This window comes from Vitis riparia, chromosome 15 (assembly GCF_004353265.1).
Source record: "Vitis riparia cultivar Riparia Gloire de Montpellier isolate 1030 chromosome 15, EGFV_Vit.rip_1.0, whole genome shotgun sequence".
In the NCBI taxonomy this organism is placed as follows: Eukaryota; Viridiplantae; Streptophyta; class Magnoliopsida; order Vitales; family Vitaceae; genus Vitis; species Vitis riparia.
Window position 1 is genome coordinate 15682224 of NC_048445.1, and position 17977 is coordinate 15700200.

The following is a 17977-nucleotide window of genomic DNA, read 5'->3' on the forward strand; positions in this document are numbered from 1 at the left end:
GGATGCTCACCTTACTCATATCAGTTCCCTCTTAACACCTGAGGAAACCCAGAACATCCAAAACACCCTCCGGCAAAACCATGACATTTTCACATGGGCGCATTATGATATGAAGGGGATTCATCCATCAATAGTCTCTCATAAGCTCAACGTGTTACCAACAGCGAAACCCATCCGGCAGAGGGTTAGACGTTTCCACCCGGACAGACAAAAAATCATCCGGAATGAGATCGACAAGCTACTGGAAGCCGGATTCATCAAAGAAGTGGATTACCCGGACTGGTTGGCAAATGTAGTAGTGGTACCTAAAAAAGAAGGCAAATGGCGGGTCTGCGTGGACTACACCAACCTCAATAAAGCATGTCCGAAAGACAGTTTCCCCTTGCCACGAATAGATCAAATTGTGGATTCCACTGCCGGGCAAGGGATGCTCTCCTTCCTGGACGCTTTCTCCGGATACCACCAAATCCCCATGGCCCCGGATGATCAAGAGAAGACAGCCTTCATAACGCCACACGGACTTTATTGTTACAAAGTTATGCCATTTGGCCTCAAAAATGCTGGCGCCACTTATCAAAGACTGATGACAAAGGTATTTAAACCTCTAATCGGCCATACAGTAGAGGTATATATCGACGATATCGTGGTCAAAAGCAAAACCCGAGAAGAGCACGTTCTCCACTTACAAGAAGTTTTTTACCTCCTAAGGAAGTTTGACATGAAGCTAAATCCTTCTAAATGCGCCTTTGGCGTAAGTGCTGGAAAATTCCTAGGATTCATGGTCAGTCAAAGGGGGATAGAGGTCACCCCAGATCAAGTCAAGGCAGTCATAGAAACACCACCCCCTAGGAACAAGAAGGAATTACAGCGCCTCACAGGCAAGCTTGTCGCCTTAGGGCGTTTCATAGCCCGTTTCACCGATGAGCTACAACCCTTCTTCTTGGCAATCCGCAAAGCGGGAGCGAGCGGATGGACGGACAGTTGTGAAAACGCTTTTGAAAAAATTAAACGGTGCCTCATGCAACCACCCATCCTAAGCAGCCCTCTCCCCAGAGAAAAATTATATATGTACCTGGCCGTCTCAGAGTGGGCAATTAGCACTGTCTTATTCCGCTGCCCATCCCCCAAGGAGCAGAAACCCATCTACTACGTCAGCAGAGTGTTAGCAGACGTAGAAACCAGATATTCGAAAATGGAATTAACGGCCTTAGCACTTCGAAGTGCCGCCCAGAAACTCCGACCCTATTTCCAGGCATACCCGGTGGTCGTGTTAACTGACCAACTCCTTCGTAATATCTTACACAAGCCGGATCTAACCGGGAGAATGCTTCAATGGGCCATAGAACTGAGTGAATTTGGAATCGAGTTCCAACCCAGATTGTCCATAAAAGGCCAAGTCATGGCTGACTTCGTGCTGGAATACTCCCGAAGGCCCATCCAACACGAAGAGCCAACCGAAAAACAATGGTGGACTTTGCGGGTTGATGGGGCCTCCCGGTCGTCCGGATCCGGGGTAGGACTCCTGTTGCAATCCCCAACCGGAGAATATTTGGAGCAAGCCATCCGGCTGGGATTCCCCGCCTCTAACAATGAAGCAGAATATGAAGCCATCTTAGCTGGATTGGACCTCGCTCTGGCTCTGTCCGTCTCAAAACTCCGAATTTATAGCGATTCCCAAGTTGTGGTAAGACACGTTCAGAAAGAATATGAAGCCAAGGATGCACGCATGACGCAATACTTAAACAAAGTAAGGGACACCCTGCAGCGATTCGCCGAATGGACGATTGAGAAAATCAGGCGGACTGAAAACTCGTGTGCCGACGCCCTAGCAGGCATAGCCGCTTCTCTTCCCATCAAAGAAGCTATACTATTGCCTATATATGTGCAAGCCAAGTCTTCCATCATTGAAACCTCCACTTGCCATACCATTTAGGAAAACAAAACAGACGACAAAGGCTGGATGAAAGCCATCATCGAGTACCTCCGGACAGGCACCCTGCCCGAAGAAGCTAAGCAAGCGCACAAGATCCGGGTGCAAGCCGCCCGCTTCACCCTAATAGGGGAGCATCTGTACAAGCGATCCTTTACAGGTCCCTACCTCGGATGTCTAAATCATTCAGAGGTGTTGTACGTATTAGCTGAATTGCACGAGGGAGTATGTGGAAATCATGCCGGAGGTCGGTCTCTGGCGCACAGGGCCCATTCACAAGGTTATTACTGGCCCACGATGAAAAAGGATGCGGCAGCATATGTTAAAAAATGTGACAAATGTCAAAGACATGCCCCCATTCTGCACATGCCGTCAGGAGAACTGAAAACAATCTCAGGACCCTGGCCCTTCGCACAATGGGGCATGGACATAGTAGGACCTCTACCAGCCGCACCCGCCCAGAAAAAATTCCTGCTTGTAGCCACGGATTACTTCACTAAATGGGTAGAAGCTGAAGCCTATGCCAGCATCAAAGATAAAGACGTCACCAGGTTTGTATGGAAAAACATCATTTGCTGCTTTGGAATCCCCCAGACCATCATAGCAGACAATGGCCCGCAGTTTGATAGTATCGCATTCCGGAATTTTTGTTCAGAACTAAACATCCGGAACTCATACTCTACGCCACGATATCCCCAAAGCAATGGTCAAGCAGAGGCCACAAACAAAACGCTAATCACTGCCTTAAAGAAAAGACTCGAGCAAGCCAAAGGAAAGTGGGTGGAGGAACTACCCGGCGTCCTGTGGGCTTATCGAACCACACACGGACGTCCAACAGGAAACACTCCCTTCGCCCTCGCATACGGTATGGACGCAATCATTCCTACTGAAATAGGCTTACCCACTATCCGGACCGAGGTAGAAAGGGAGACTGATGCAGATACAGAGTTAGGAAGAAACTTAGACTGGGCGGACGAAGTAAGAGAAACTGCAGCCATTCGGATGGCAGATTATCAACAAAGGGCATCAGCCCACTACAATCGCAAAGTAAGGCCCAAAAGCTTCAAAAATGGTACGCTGGTCCTTAGAAAAGTTTTTGAAAACACTGCTGACATAGGAGCAGGAAAATTCCAAGCCAACTGGGAAGGCCCCTACATAGTGTCTAAAGCAAGTGAAAGTGGAGCCTATCATCTACAAGAACTAGATGGAACCCCGTTGCAGCGACCATGGAATGTATCTAATCTAAAGCAGTATTACCAATAAAGGATGAGACAAAATGAAGAAGTATATTTTATTGATACTTGTGTGAAAAGAATCACATACAAAAAGTCTTCGGACTACAAAATGCAAAGAGAAGATAGCAGTAAAAATTCTTTACAAAAAGAAAAGACCCTCATTGAGCAGGTTTGCGGCGCAGCTTTTCCTCTTCACCCGGAGGAATTGAAGGGACATCCCGTTTGATTCCATGCTTCTTCATACAGCAGCGATAGCCAAAGAAGTACATTTCATCAACTTGCTTCTGGTACTCCGCTTCAAGTTCCTCCCTTTCCGCAGCAAACTCACCCTCCAGCTCTTCTTTTTGCGCTGATAAACGTAACTGCAACTCTTCTCTTTGCCTCTTCTCAATGGACACCTCTGTCCGGATTTGCCTTACCTCCCTCCTCAAAAGAGCCATCTCGTCCTCCGTCTCAAAAAGGCGGGCTTCCATAAAATCCTCCCGGCTCTTTGCCTCAGCAAGTTCCTCTCGAAGAACCTTGTTCTCCTCTCGAGCAGTAGATGAACTGGCTTCAGCCTGCTCCAGTCTCAAACGCAACTTCTCTTCATCGCTCTTTCGCTGAGACACGAAGGATTTTGTGTAATCAGCAGTCTCCAGCAGGTCAGAAAGAAGATCATGTTGTTGAGCTATGCCGCGAAGGCCACTCACCAGCTGCAGGAAAATACTCAAACAAAGAAAGACCAAGTTACAAACCATGTGGCAAACGCATCAATACGACAAAGAAATCAAGACACAAATTATACCATCTCTACTGTCTCGAACATCTTGGCTGAAGGCACTCCAACGTCAGAGCCGGAAGGAATCTGTTTTAGCTTCTCTTCCATCTCCGCATAGCTAAAAGGGCTAGCAGAGTTGAAAGTGGCATCATAAAAAAGACTCCCCTCCAAGGTGGCATTGGAAAGTGATTCCTCCTCCGGGACCACGGCTTCAGCATTTTCAGCCGGCTGGGTCTCTTTGGATGGAACCTCATCTGGCACCAACACTGGAGTGGCTGGGTTTTCTTCCGCCATCCCCGCCTCATTGCCTTCCGGGTGACCCTCCTGGACGGATGAACAGCTGACCTCGATGCTTTCTAAAAATCGACCCTCAAGCCGCCTAACGAGGCCAGATTTCAAGTCGCGTACCGGACGCGACCTTCTCCTGGTTGACCCCCTCCCAAGTACAAAGCCACGAGGGCTTGGCCCATGAGAAGGCAACCCCTGGTTGTCCACCCCCATTTCTCCTGTTGGGGGTGTCGCAGGAGGCAAGGTTGCAGCGCTAGAGGCCCGGGCCGCGGCCACATCCGGATGAGGGGAGCCGGGTTGATTTATTGAGAGCGCTTCCTCAGTCAGAAGAGCCATTGAGGGCCCCGAAAGATTAAGGCCTCTAATAAATTCAAAAGTGCTTGAGACAGAAGCCGGGAGAGGATTTTCCGGCTCTTGTATTGTACATTCCTTTTCATAGCCGATGGGAGGCGGTACAAACTCCTTCAGAGGAGTTGGGATTTTCACTGCCTTTCCCTTTTTCTTCTTACTCAGCTTCCTCTTCTTTTTCGCTGGAGCATCAGCATGTGGAGAGAACGCGGACCGTTTCCCACCCGGAGCCTTCCGCAGGAGCCCCTCTTGTCTTTTCCTCTCCCGCTTGCTGAGACGGGCCTTGCGTGTCCGGGCATCTGCCTTCCGCACCCCCTCGTAGAAGGGAAGGTCTTCAAGGGTAAAATGCTCCCCAGCTACCACTTCTTCAGGCAGCCGCCTTGGCAGTATGTTCACCACATATGCCTGAGGCCCTTGGATGACCAAGCGGAGGTTCTGTGCAGAAAGAAGCAGCTCGCAACTCCGCTCGGCCGACGTGATTTCGAAGAGCCTCTTCAGACGGTCAAACGAGGCCTTCTCCACCCAGTCCACCAGTTTTCCCCTTTTATTCTGGCCTGCACCCAAGCAAGCAAAATATGTCAGCCACCTAAACAATGCTGACTTACAAACCACGCAAAAACAGCAAGTAGCCTAAGTTATACCTGGAACCTTCAGCGACTGGTTGGAAATAAAGGGCCTATCCGGATGCTCCGCCAAACCTGCCCATACGCCCTTGACCAATACCTGGCCCTTGGCGGCCCTTTTAGTCGAATCCGGCAGGTTGGTCACCATTTGCAGAGATGGAAGGCTAGCGACGAAGCTAAAGATATTACTCTTCACCTTCTTGATCGAATAAACGAAGAGAACCTCCAGAAGTGTGAGGTCCAAATTAAACAACATACTCAGAATGCTGCACCCCATCAGCACCCGAATCATGTTGGGATGTGCATACACTGGAGGAATCTGGGTGAAATGCAGAAATTCCTTGACCAGAGACGGGAGCGGGAACCGGAGCCCAGCATTGAACTGCTCCTTAGTAAAGAAGATCGCGTTATCTTCCGGCTTCTCAGGCACCACACCCTCTCCATCAAAAAGCTCTACAGATACACCATTTGGAATACAAAACCGCTCGCAGAACTCCTTAGCATTTAACTTTTCCACCGATTTCTCACTACGAGCGTCAACAGACGGGCGAGGTGAGGTAACTTCCTTGTTGGCAGACATTTTACAACCTAAAGACGAAGTAGAATCTGCATGGAAGAAATCCAACAAGTCAAAACAAGACCTCAAACCCCACACCACAAAAATTCAAGTACCCCACCAAAAGCGCAGGGGGGCAACAGAAACCCCAAACTTACCTAAAAACACAAAAAACCCTAGAAGCTAACATCAACAGTCAGTCACCCAGACAGTTTTTTCAAACAAAATCAGAAAAACCGAGAAAAGAGAATACACGAAGGAAAGAAACCAGAATAGTATACGTACCAAATGTAAACTGGAAAGTATGGTCGGAAATCGCAAAATGAAGTCGCCGTCGCAACCAGAACGCTGCCGGTACACTCATAAGCGAAGACGCGCAGTAGACAGATGAAGCAATAACAAAGAAAATGCAGTAAGAAAAAGCAACGGGAGGCCACAGGCTGCTATTTATAAGAGACAGCCCCTCGGTATTCCAAACGTTTAGCAAACGCTATCATTAAACCGACACATTGCCTAGGGAATACCCAGAGACGGCGGCTCGCCATAAATGTCTCTTCACCCCCGCTCGCCACGTGGTCCAATGAGCACAAAAAGCAAACTTCGGTTTCAAAAGGCAATCATTCTTTTTTAACCCGCCCATTTTGCTAAAAGCAAAATCGACAAGTTAAAAAGGGGGGCATTGTAGGGACCCATCCCTGATGACACGTGGCACGCGTCCCCTGACGATACATGGCACATGATCCTATCCGGAGTATCCACATCCGGATTTCCCCAAAAGTACACGTGGCGCGCTTTCCTATCCGGACCCCTGAAATAAAGAAGCACACGGGACTCGCAAAACATCCTATCCGGACCACCGCCATTACTCATCCGACGACCTTTCATATTCTACCTGGATATGTTCATCCGGACTACTAGCCAAGCCAAGCATGCCTCACTACGTCATTCTGACATCCTGTCACAAATCATATCCCAGTGCCTACAGAGTGAAAAGACAGAAGTGACAGCAAGTCACTTCTCACGATCTCTGACAGCCGTTCATAGGATGAGGATGTCCCTGCCACCACCTAGTGGCATCATGGTAAACCAAAAAGCCTTCCATCATTTATGGAGGAGAGAGAATTTCCAAAGAACTATATATACAAACCTTCGCGCAAAGAAGAAGGTAAGCCTTTCAATACCTAGTAAAAGGCCAACTGTGCCAACTGCTTTTATCTCTCTTTCCATGGCTGACAAAACCATCGGAGGGTGTGTCCGGACACCCTGTCCGGACGCCTTTTGCAGGGGCGACTGAATCAGGAATCATAGTTGAGATCGTACGTCCATCCATTTGGCAACTACGTGGATCATTGGGAATACGAGGCCTCAACAAGGGTAACAATCAAATTTAAGAATTTGAACACACTTTAAATTTTAACGTTACATTTTTAATTGAAATTGAAATATTTTGTAGTTGAATTTTTAATATACATAGATACATACATACATACATACATACATATATCTATATATATATATATCATAAAGTTGTAAAATACTACATGCAATTTTCTTAGATGGTAAGGCATTAGAATTTTCTTTTCCTAAAAGATCATCTTAAATTATATTCATAACTTAGAACATTTTCCCTTATGTTATGCAAGTTAAATTGTTCCTGGGACCTTTTATGTTTTAAAAAATGAACCTACAAAATTATTTTTTACCATGGGTAGTAATAGAAATATGAATTTATTTAAGATTGCAGTGAAAATGAACCAAAGACCTTAACATATTAAAGCATGAGTTGGTAATGTGTGACATCCATACCACTTTTTTTTTTCTTTTTCCTTTTTTCCTTAAATGACAAAGTTGTTATCTTCTTTGTGTTTTTGTATTTCGTCCTTGGTTATCAATTTTTTAATGACCCTACAAAGTTACCAAGTTTACATCTGAATTGTTTTTTAATGTAGCTTCACAAGGGGAGAATATTCATGGTATGAGAGGAGTTGGAAAAAGGTATGAATTTTACACATTTAATTTCAATGGTAATTCAAAATAATTTTAACTTAGAGTTTAATTAATAATAAAAACATATTATTCTATTGAACTCAATAAACTAATGTCTCATTATAGTAAAAATTTATTGACTTATTCATTTCAATGTTATTTATAATTAAATTGGAAAATTATACTAGTCAATTGTTTATAAAACTTGCAATTTTTTTTTTCTGAAAATTTATTTTAATTTGTGTATGTATAATTCACAGTTATAATTAGATAAGTCATTTAATGATTTGGAGATTTGGTAATTTAATTCATAGTTAGTCATAAGTAGGAAATCTTTTTGTCCTAGAGAGGTTCATTTTTTGTTGATTCATATTATTTTACATTATATTGGATTTACACACTAATAAATTTGCCAAAATTCATGTAGAAAACTAATAGTGGGTGAAACTTATGTAGTATTTGTTTTTAGTTGAAAGAACTTGTCTTAACATATAGAATTTTCTAGAGAAGTTGAATAGGCAATTTAAGTAAAAGATTTCTAAAGTTATAATCTATAACTTGATTTTTTATTTGTCATCATAGATACCTCAATAATATAAATAGATCAATCCCATGCACAACAAAAATCAATTAGGTAATGAATATAAGATTTATGTTAACAAACTACCTAAAAATCCTTAGGTATACAAACCTATGGATGGTCTATTGACCATAAATAATTCACTAAATATGAGAAGAAGATACATAGGTTTACCTAAGTAAATGTTGCTACTCAGTAGGATTTTATATCGTTAACACCTACTCTATCCTTTTAGATCATCGACATAACACTCCCTCATACTCCTTAATGGCCTACCTCAAAAATAGTATTGATTCTTTAGTGAATCGAATTCTCAAACTTCTACTTTGCAAGAAGGTATTTAAAGAATGTTGTTGAAAGATTAATAAACTGAGTATTTATACTAAAAACCTAGTGTTAAGATTTGAAAAACAATTATTATGTTAAATTTATAAAATCACCTCCAAAAACTATGAAATGCAAAATGAAAATAACATAAAATTAACCTACATTTGAATGCCTTGCAAGGAATGTTTGCATGATCACATGTCCTTTGGATCACCCAAGGGGGCACACTATATCAATCCCATGAGATATCATGGTTCCTTTATTGAGAATACCTATTGCCACCAGCCTCCATCAATAGCGGCCTAATCCATAAGGATATATGACCACTTTAGGGTCTCACCCATAGGTCAAAGCCCCCTATTGATTTCAGCATAATCTCAATATCCTCTCAAGGTTGAGAGTCCATGTAATATAGTACCTTGGTGAATCATGAGATTTGATAGCCATACATCATGATTCACCGTAGGTCCTTTCTAGTGTGTATCTTATACACTAGTGCACTCACCATGGGAAACTCATCCCAACGGCCAAGATAAACCATCCCTCTAATTAAGAGGTGGTACACTACAATCTCTATTGGATTGCCTAAATTCAAGAACCAATTGTGGATAACTTATCAACTTACAAAGGAACCCATGACTTGTATCTTCTATACAACTTCCAATGCACCTAAGTCATGTACAATGTAAGAGAAATGGGTTGAATGCTCAAATCAATGTTAATACACCAAAGGGATGGCTAGGGGACAGTTAAGTCTAACATTGTTATATCATGTCTTACTTTTAGGGACTCAATCCCAACAATCGAGACTTATTTTCTTAGTGAAAAACTAATTATTATAAAATTAGAGTTGCCACTTATTTTTATTTATTTTTAAAAGGGAAAATAAAATATGAAATAAAACCCTTAAAAATGACTCCTTATTTTTGAAAAATTGTGCCTTTGAAAAACATATGTCTAAGTTCAAAGGTCAAGCTACCTATTGGGAAGGGACCAGAAATGGTAGCACCCCTCTAAGCCCTGAAAACAAATCTCTACTAATTAGATTGAGGTAAGTATGGTGATTAATCGATGAATCAAGGGTACTAGAGATAACAAAGGTCATTCTATCTAAATCCAAACAACATGCTATTCATATCAAAACAAACATGTCAAAGAAATCAATCACATGAAAAGGGAACATGAGTGTACCTGAGCTAGCTACAACCCAAAGTGCTTTCATGAAAACATCAAGGTTAGCTTAAACAATAATATATACAACATACAACATGCATTCTATCCCATTCAAGGAAAATGATCATTAATAAAAGCACAACAAAATAATATCAAGAATGAAAAGATTCACACAATTAAAGAGATCAAAGATGTGAGGGACGTACTTGGATAACATGTATTACTTATAAAATGCTTTTATCAGGTTAAAAAGGGTTAGCTCATAAACAATCATAATTTGTAGAAGAATTTCATGAACAAAGCCTCAAAATATTACATGATGTACATACAACATAAATGAAATGCCAAGAAACCAAGAAAATGTTAAATATCACATAGGACATGCATACCAACTCATTGTACAAGAAAGCTAAAATACCAAAATGAGTGTCCAAATCAAAGTAAGTTGCAAGCAAGGATGAAAATATCAGTAAACATGAATATATAAATACTTGGATTTTACGTATACATCATAAATATCGATAAAATATCAATAGATATTTTGACAAAAATATCGGTAGGGTGGAAATTTCATAAAAATGATTGGAAAAATTTTAAATAAAAATGATAAAATAAGCAAGAATACACATTAAAGTTATTTTGTGAGTATAATTTACATTGGTATGGTCAAGGATAATATTTATCAAATTTTTTTAGAAAAACATTGTCTTAAATTCCTTTAATATATTTATCTTCATTTATTTTAAATCATATTTTATTATATTTTAAATAAAAAATTAAATTGATTTATATAAAATATTTTATTTAAGATTTAAATTCTAAAATTTTATTATAAATTTGTAGTGACAACATTTTGCTATTAACATTAATTTATTTAAATAATTTTATATTAACAATTTATCTTTATCAAATTAATTTTAATTTATAAAATATCAGAAGTTCATTAATTTTTTTATATTTTAGAATTTTTTAATAAATTTATAATTTTAATATTTTAAAATAAAAAATTTTAAAATTAAATAATATTAAAATGATAAATATATAAATAAAAAAATTAAGAGTGAAGTGATAGTAATTTTTTAAAATATGAATAATGAGATGAATATGAAAAATAATTAAAAGTAAATGGATAATATATAGTAGAAGGGTAATTTAAATTTAAAATAAAAGATAAATTAGAAAAAAATTAAAAAAATAACGGTTTTTAAAAAACACGAATAAATATTAAAAAATTGCAATTTTTAAAAAATCAAATGATTTTTGGTGATTTGTATTAAAAAAAAAACATCGATTAATTGTCGATTTATCGTTCACATTTGGAAAATATCATTGATTAATCAACGATTTTTTGTGGCCCCATTGCAACTCGTTCCCTGTTGTTGATTTTTCAATGATTTTTTTGCCAAACACCGATATTTCGGTGATATTCTCGATTTTTCCATGATTTTTTTTGCAACAGATAATCAATGGCTAATCTTGTTTTGACTTCTCCCAATATCCAAAATTTCATTGATTTTCGATGAAATTTCCCAACATTTTCATCTATTGAATAACTAGCCTTGAAATAGGACTATTAGAGTAGAAACTAAACCAAAAAGAGATGACCAATTTAAAAAGAACTTCTCTTAGGAATAAAATCAAACAGCTTACACACAATCAACCAAGATCAAGAACACAAGAAAATTATCATGGTTCGTTCAACTTAATCTACATCTACACTGAGTTCCTAAAGTCTTTATTAAACTGTACCAACTAGAGTTTACACAAGAATAAAAAACAAAGAGATTATAGTTTTTCCCAAGAACCCTCCTCACCTTTGTTTCTTTCTTTACAAGAAAACTGAAACAGACATATGGTTATGGATTACAGAGCACTTTTATTTTCTTGTTCCCTATTTTGTACAATTGAATGCCATTTTTAAGTTTTCCCGAGTATGCACTTTATATAATAGACAAAACCTCTAATTAACTAACAATACTCCTGAATAACCGTTATTTCTTACCCAAGTCAACAAGCTTTCTTGTTGTTAGTTGAGCTTAGTCATCAACCTTGCCACTTGTCACTTAATAGTTGGCAAACTCTACAAAACTCCACCTTGACAACCTATTAAGTTGACAAGTATCTAAACTACCTTTAGGTCTCAATACCTTCCCTAATGGGAAGTCTTCAGTAGTCTCCCATGTTGACCAAATTCAAATAGTGTTTGAACTTAGTCACATTTAGAGACTTAGTCAACATGTCGTGTGCAGTCTTACATCAATATGTTTGGACCTTTTGTGGAAGAATTGATTCTTGGCTAAATGGATTGCACTTTGGTTATCACAGTATACAATAACTTTACCTCTGTACATGCCCAATTCTTCTGTAATACCCTTAAGCCAAATTGCCTCCCTCACAACCTCTGTCATTGCCATGTATTCAACTTCAGTGGTTGAGATAGCTACCACTAACTGAAGGTTGGCCTTCCAGCTCACTACTCCTCCAAACACTATGAATACATACCCAGTAAGAGACTTTTTGGTGTCAATGTTCCCAGCATAATCAACATCTACAAACCCTTCTAACTAAGTTCCCAATTGACTATTACCCCTATAAACCAGCCCCAAGCTTTTAATACCATCTAAGTATTGAAAAAGCCACTTTATCGCTTGCTAATGGCTTTCTTGGGTAGCTCATGTATCTACTTATCATGCTAATCGCATATGCAATATTAGGCCGAGAACACACCATAGTGTACATCACACTACCCATCATGCTAGCATAAGGTATCATTTCCATAAACTTTTTCTCTTCATGAGTCTCGGGTGCTTGTGTTATGGAAAGTCTAAAATGCTGTCCTAAAGGAGTACTCACTGTCTTTACATTATTCATCTCAAATCTACTTAGTACCTTTGAGATGTATGAATTTTGAGATAGCCTAAGTATCCTCTTGCTCCTATCTCTTTGTATCTCCATTCCCAAAATCCTCTTGTATCTAGAGCGTAGTGCCACAGACTTAGTATTTTCATAAACTCGTGCGGCACTTAGACAAGTCAAGACACTTGATCTTGCTAAGTCAGCCTTACTCCCAATGCTTAGCTTGTTAGGCTAAGATGCTCACAACTTGGAAGCTTTAGAATGTGAGAAAACAAAGGCTATGCTTAATTAAGAAAAACACCCAAAGGGGGGAGGGGGGTGAATTGGGTTTTTAAAATCTTTTCAATCACAACAAATTTAAACAAAATATAAGCAAAGTAAAGAGATAGAGTTTAGAGAATTCAAACTCGGGTTTATAGTGGTTCGACACTTCCTTGCCTATGTCCACTCTCCTCAACCTCCTAACCAAGTGAGGGTTCCACTAACTTGAAGCTTCAACCAAGCTTCCAATCTTCTTACACTTGGATTTCGGATCCAATGGGCTCTTACACAACCTCTTCAAGATTCAACCCTCTTGGAGGCTTTAACACTCAGATTGTTACAAGATATAATCACTCAACCTAGCTTAAGGATGGCTCAAATACAAGACAAAGCTAGGATGACACACAAGAGTGCACTAAAGGATATGCAAGTGGTGATTTAATGTGCTATGAAGGAAATGAGAGCTTTTTGATCAAGAACAGGTAGGTAGGCTATTGAATGCAAGTGTTCTCTTCTCAATAAATGGAGTTGAACTCTCAATTTATAGGTTTCTAAGCTCGGGAGTCAAAAATAGCAAAAGGTAACCTCATCCGGTCGAGCTAGGGGTCGACCGGTTCACTAGCCGTTGGAGCATTTAATGCATGACAGGTTACCGTTGCCTCAATCGGACCTCGACCGGTTCTCGACCGATAAGAGAAACACCTCGTTCGGGAAGAGAAGGCTATTGGGAGAGAGAGAGAGAGAGAGAAGGTTTTTGACCTTTCTCGATCGGTCCTCAACCGGACAACCACAATCGATCGACCGGTTCCTCAATCGGTTGAGCCGGTTGAGCATAGCCCCGACCGGTTGAGCCTTTTTGGCCCCAAAAACCTATTTTTTTTTATTCCTTTCTTTTCTAACACTTAGGCAAGGTCTTTAGGTAAATTATTGAGCCAATTATAAAACATTTTGCCTAAGGTACATTAGTTAAAAACTTGGGTTTCTAAGATGCATGAAACGTATGAAAATCCTAAGTGCACTCATGCATTCATCTTACATCAGTTTCCTATGATCACAAGTCTTCCAAGCGTCTCAATCTTGTATCCATTTGGTCATTTGATGAATTTTCGAGTTTATACCTGAGATTCTTAAACATTTAAACCAATCAGTCACTTAACCATGGTTTGTTATCATCAAAACTCGATTAGGAGAACCCTTGGGCTAACAGAAGGCATAGTAGGCAACTCTTAAAGAATGGAAGCTTTTATTGCTCAAAGGAAGCTTTACAAGTGCTTTTGGAACTCATTTGCTTGGTTTGGAAGTGATTTGGGTGGTGCCTTGGCCAAATGAGGGCCTCACCTATTTATAGGCACCTTAGGAAGTTTCTGAAACCTTAGAGGGTTCCTTCAAACTCAAGAATAATCTAGAACATACTGCACTCTAGGTACAAGAATATACAAGAGATCCCTAGAATTATCTAGAAAGCCTTAGACTCCTCTCATGCCTTCCACCATAGTGTAGAGATGTGTGGACATCTCTAGGCATCTCTAAACCTTCCACACTCTTCCCACTAATGGCTTAGTGTAAATGGCACCGGGAGTGTCCAGAAGCTTCTTGCTCTCTATATAACCCCCATGGGGAGGGTTATTTGAAGCATCTTGTGACAGTAGGCTTGCTTTGAGTACTCTAATTTCTTCAAGGTAACAGCACCGAAGGCACGACTCGACTAGTTAATGCTAGGAGCACATCGTTTGTAGAAGAGATGAGACGACAGGTGCACACTGATAGGGACCGGTTGACCTGTCCCAAGGTCCAACTACGAGCTTTTTAAGTACAATAACTTAAATATACGCTATTGAAGCTATAACTACCATGGTTGTTGGCACCAGACTTGCCCTCTAATGGATCCTCGTTAAGGGATTTAGATTGTACTCATTCCAATTACCAGACTTAAAGAGCCTGGTATTATTATTTATTATCACTACTTCCTCTTGTCAGGATTGGGTAATTTGTGCACCTATTACCTTCCTTGGATGTGGTAGTCGTTTCTCAGGTTCATTTTCTGGAATCAAACCCTGATTCTCCATCACCCATCAATACCATAGTAGGCCCTTATCCTACCATTGAAAGTTGATAGGGCATAAATTTGAATGATGTGTCGCCGACACGATGGCAGTGTGATCCATTGAGTTATCATGAATCATCAGAGTAATGGGCAAAGCCTGTGTCGACCTTTTATGTAATAAATATATCCATTCTAGAAGTTGGGGTTTATGGCACGTATCAGCTCTAGAATTACTACGGTTATCCGAGTAGCAGATACCATCAAACAAACTATAACTGATTTAATGAGCCATTCGCAGTTTCACAGTCTGAATTAGTTCATACTTACACATGCATGGCTTAATCTTTGAGACAAGCATATGACTACTGGCAGGATCAACCAGGTAGCATTCCTGTGCGACGCCGGCACCGCATGCGCCTGACCGACGCCCCCCGAGGGGAGCGGGACGGGAGGGCAAAGACGGGGACGGCCGTCGTACGTGTTTAGCGATGAACGCTTAGCTCGAGCGAGTACGGGATCCCGAGGGACCCCACGCTCGTTTTAAGGTTCCGCATCCGAGAGCACGAGCGGCCGTCGCGGGCCATGCTCGACCCCTCTCATGCGTGCGCATGCGTGGGGCGACCATGGGACGCGGCGACCGCTTTCGAGGTCCGCCCGCACCGCGTGAGCGGGAGCCGGGCGGAGATAGGCAACGTTCGAGGGACAATTCCATCCGTTAGGAAGGCAACACAGGAACCACGGCATCGCGACGCCCAAGGCTTGTTGCAGCGCTTGAGGCTTAGAATGAAGAGGGGGGTGCGGCGACAGTTCGTTGCACGAGCAAGGAGCCTGCCGACCCACACGACCCAAACACCACGCGCTCTCCATCAGGTTCACTACGACACGGCATCACGCGTCGAACCGCGACTCGTCCGGAGGCGACTCCTGACCAGCACACGGGAGCAACGAGTGAAGCCTTCGTAGGACCGATATAGGCATGGCGATGATGCATCTTACTCTTTTTTGAGGTAACAAGCTCGTTCGAGGTCTTCTTGTAGAGTCGAGATAGGAGGGACAAGGCCGAGTGCGTAGGGAAGGCACTCATTACATGTAGGGGAGGGACATTTGTGTGTATTTCGATGGGCAAGGTCGGACGGGAGGCATGGGTGAGCCCCCTTGGGGTGAGGCGCGACATTGCCCATTGACATGTTTTTCTGAGGCAACATGCTCACGTGAGGACTCGAGGGCTCATCGACGAGCCAAGATGGGGCCGAGCATGCAGGAAAGGCACTCGTTGCATGGGGGGAGGGACATCCACGTGCCTTTCAATGGGCAACATCGGGTGGGAGGCATGGGTGAGCCCCTGGGGTGAGCCATGACGTTGGCCATTGACACGTTTTTTCGAGGCAACATGCTCGCTTTAGGGTTTGAGGGCTCCTCGATGAGCTAAGACAGAGCCGAGTGCATGGGGAAGACACTCGTTGCATGAGGTGGGAGGGGGGAAGGGGAGGGCCGCATTCGTGTGCCTTTTGATGGGCAACATCAGGCGAGAGGCATGGGTGTGAGCCCCTAGGGTGAGCTGCGACGTTGGCCATTAGCACGTTTTTCCAAGGCAATATGCTCATTTGAGGGTTTGAGGGCTCTTGGACGAGTCGAGATGTGGTCGAGTGTACGGGGAGGGCACTTGTTGCATAGGGGGAAGGGCATCCATGTGCTTTTTGATGGGCAATGTTGAACAAGAGGCATGGGTGAACCCCCCATGATGAGCTGCGATGTTGGCCATTGGCACATTTTTTCGAGCCAACATGCTCGCTCTAGGGCTTGAGGGCTTCTCAACGAGCTAAGACGAGGCTGAGTGCACGGGGAGGGCACTCATTGCATGGGGAGAGGGATATCCGTGTGCCTTTTGATGGGTGAGCCCCCCATGGTGAGCCACGATGTTGGCCATTAACACCTTTTGTTGAGGTAACATGCTCACTCGAGGGCTTGAGCCGACACGGAGAGGGATGAGGCCGAGTACGCGGGGAGGGCACTCATTACATGAGGGGGATGCATGTCTGCATGGGCATGGGATGCATCAAGGGTGTAGCGTGTACGGGGCACAGGGTGACTGTTGTTTCATGCGAGGGCTCCCAATGGCGTTGTGGGCATGCTTTCTTCGCATTAGCGTGTCGTGGGCTTGAGGGTGGCATATGCGGGTGCATGACCAAACTTCTCTATTGTACCAAAATACTTAGCCTTTTTATGTAGCAACTCTGGTTAAGAAAAACTAGAGAAAGAGTCACTATGGCTTTTGTAGTACTCCGGGTATCGTCCTCAAGGACTGGCTTATGAAAATTGTCAATACTAGAATAAATGAATTGCTTTTGTTTAAATCCTAAATTGAAAATCAATATGTGAATAATGTGAAACTAAGTAAAAGAAATTAAATTAATAACAAAATGAATATTGATTTTAAATTCAATTGATTCAAATTTAGGGTTTTCCATAATCCAACCTAGGTATAGAAATTAGAGAAAACAAGGGTCTTATAAGTAATATGATCTTAGGGTTTTTGGGATCCTTGGCCACACGTGATCAAGTTGAGTTCTATAACTCGAAATTGCATCTAAAACCTAATTTTCCCTTTTTAAAACAGATTCCTAAAACCATCAAATGAGTGAGATTGATTACTAGTTTAAGATTTGGCTTTTTAACCCTTCTACTCCTTATAGCTTTGTTTTGGGGCAAATAATGATAGGGAAGACGAGGATAACTAATGATCAAGAATTAATAAGAATCACTAGTATCGGGTAATAACCTACCGTATCATTCCCTAAACTAACTCACAAGGATAGGATAAAAAAAATTGATAAATTGTCACCTAACCAATAATTAATCTCATTGTTATAATAATTTACCTACTGTCCCTATAGGTTTCCTAGCCGTTAGGTTTTCATGCTTCAAGCCCCAAGTTGGCTCTTAGCCTTTCATGGGGGTGATGTCACATTCACAATCCATAATAAGGTAAAAATCCATAAATTGAATCAAAAGA

At 41.7% G+C, this 17977-nt stretch overlaps 1 pseudogene; it reads left to right on the forward strand.

Moving 5' to 3' along the window:
- Positions 1-109: 109 nt before the first annotated feature.
- LOC117932128 lies at positions 110-3193 on the forward strand (annotated as a pseudogene).
- Positions 3194-17977: the final 14784 nt, after the last annotated feature.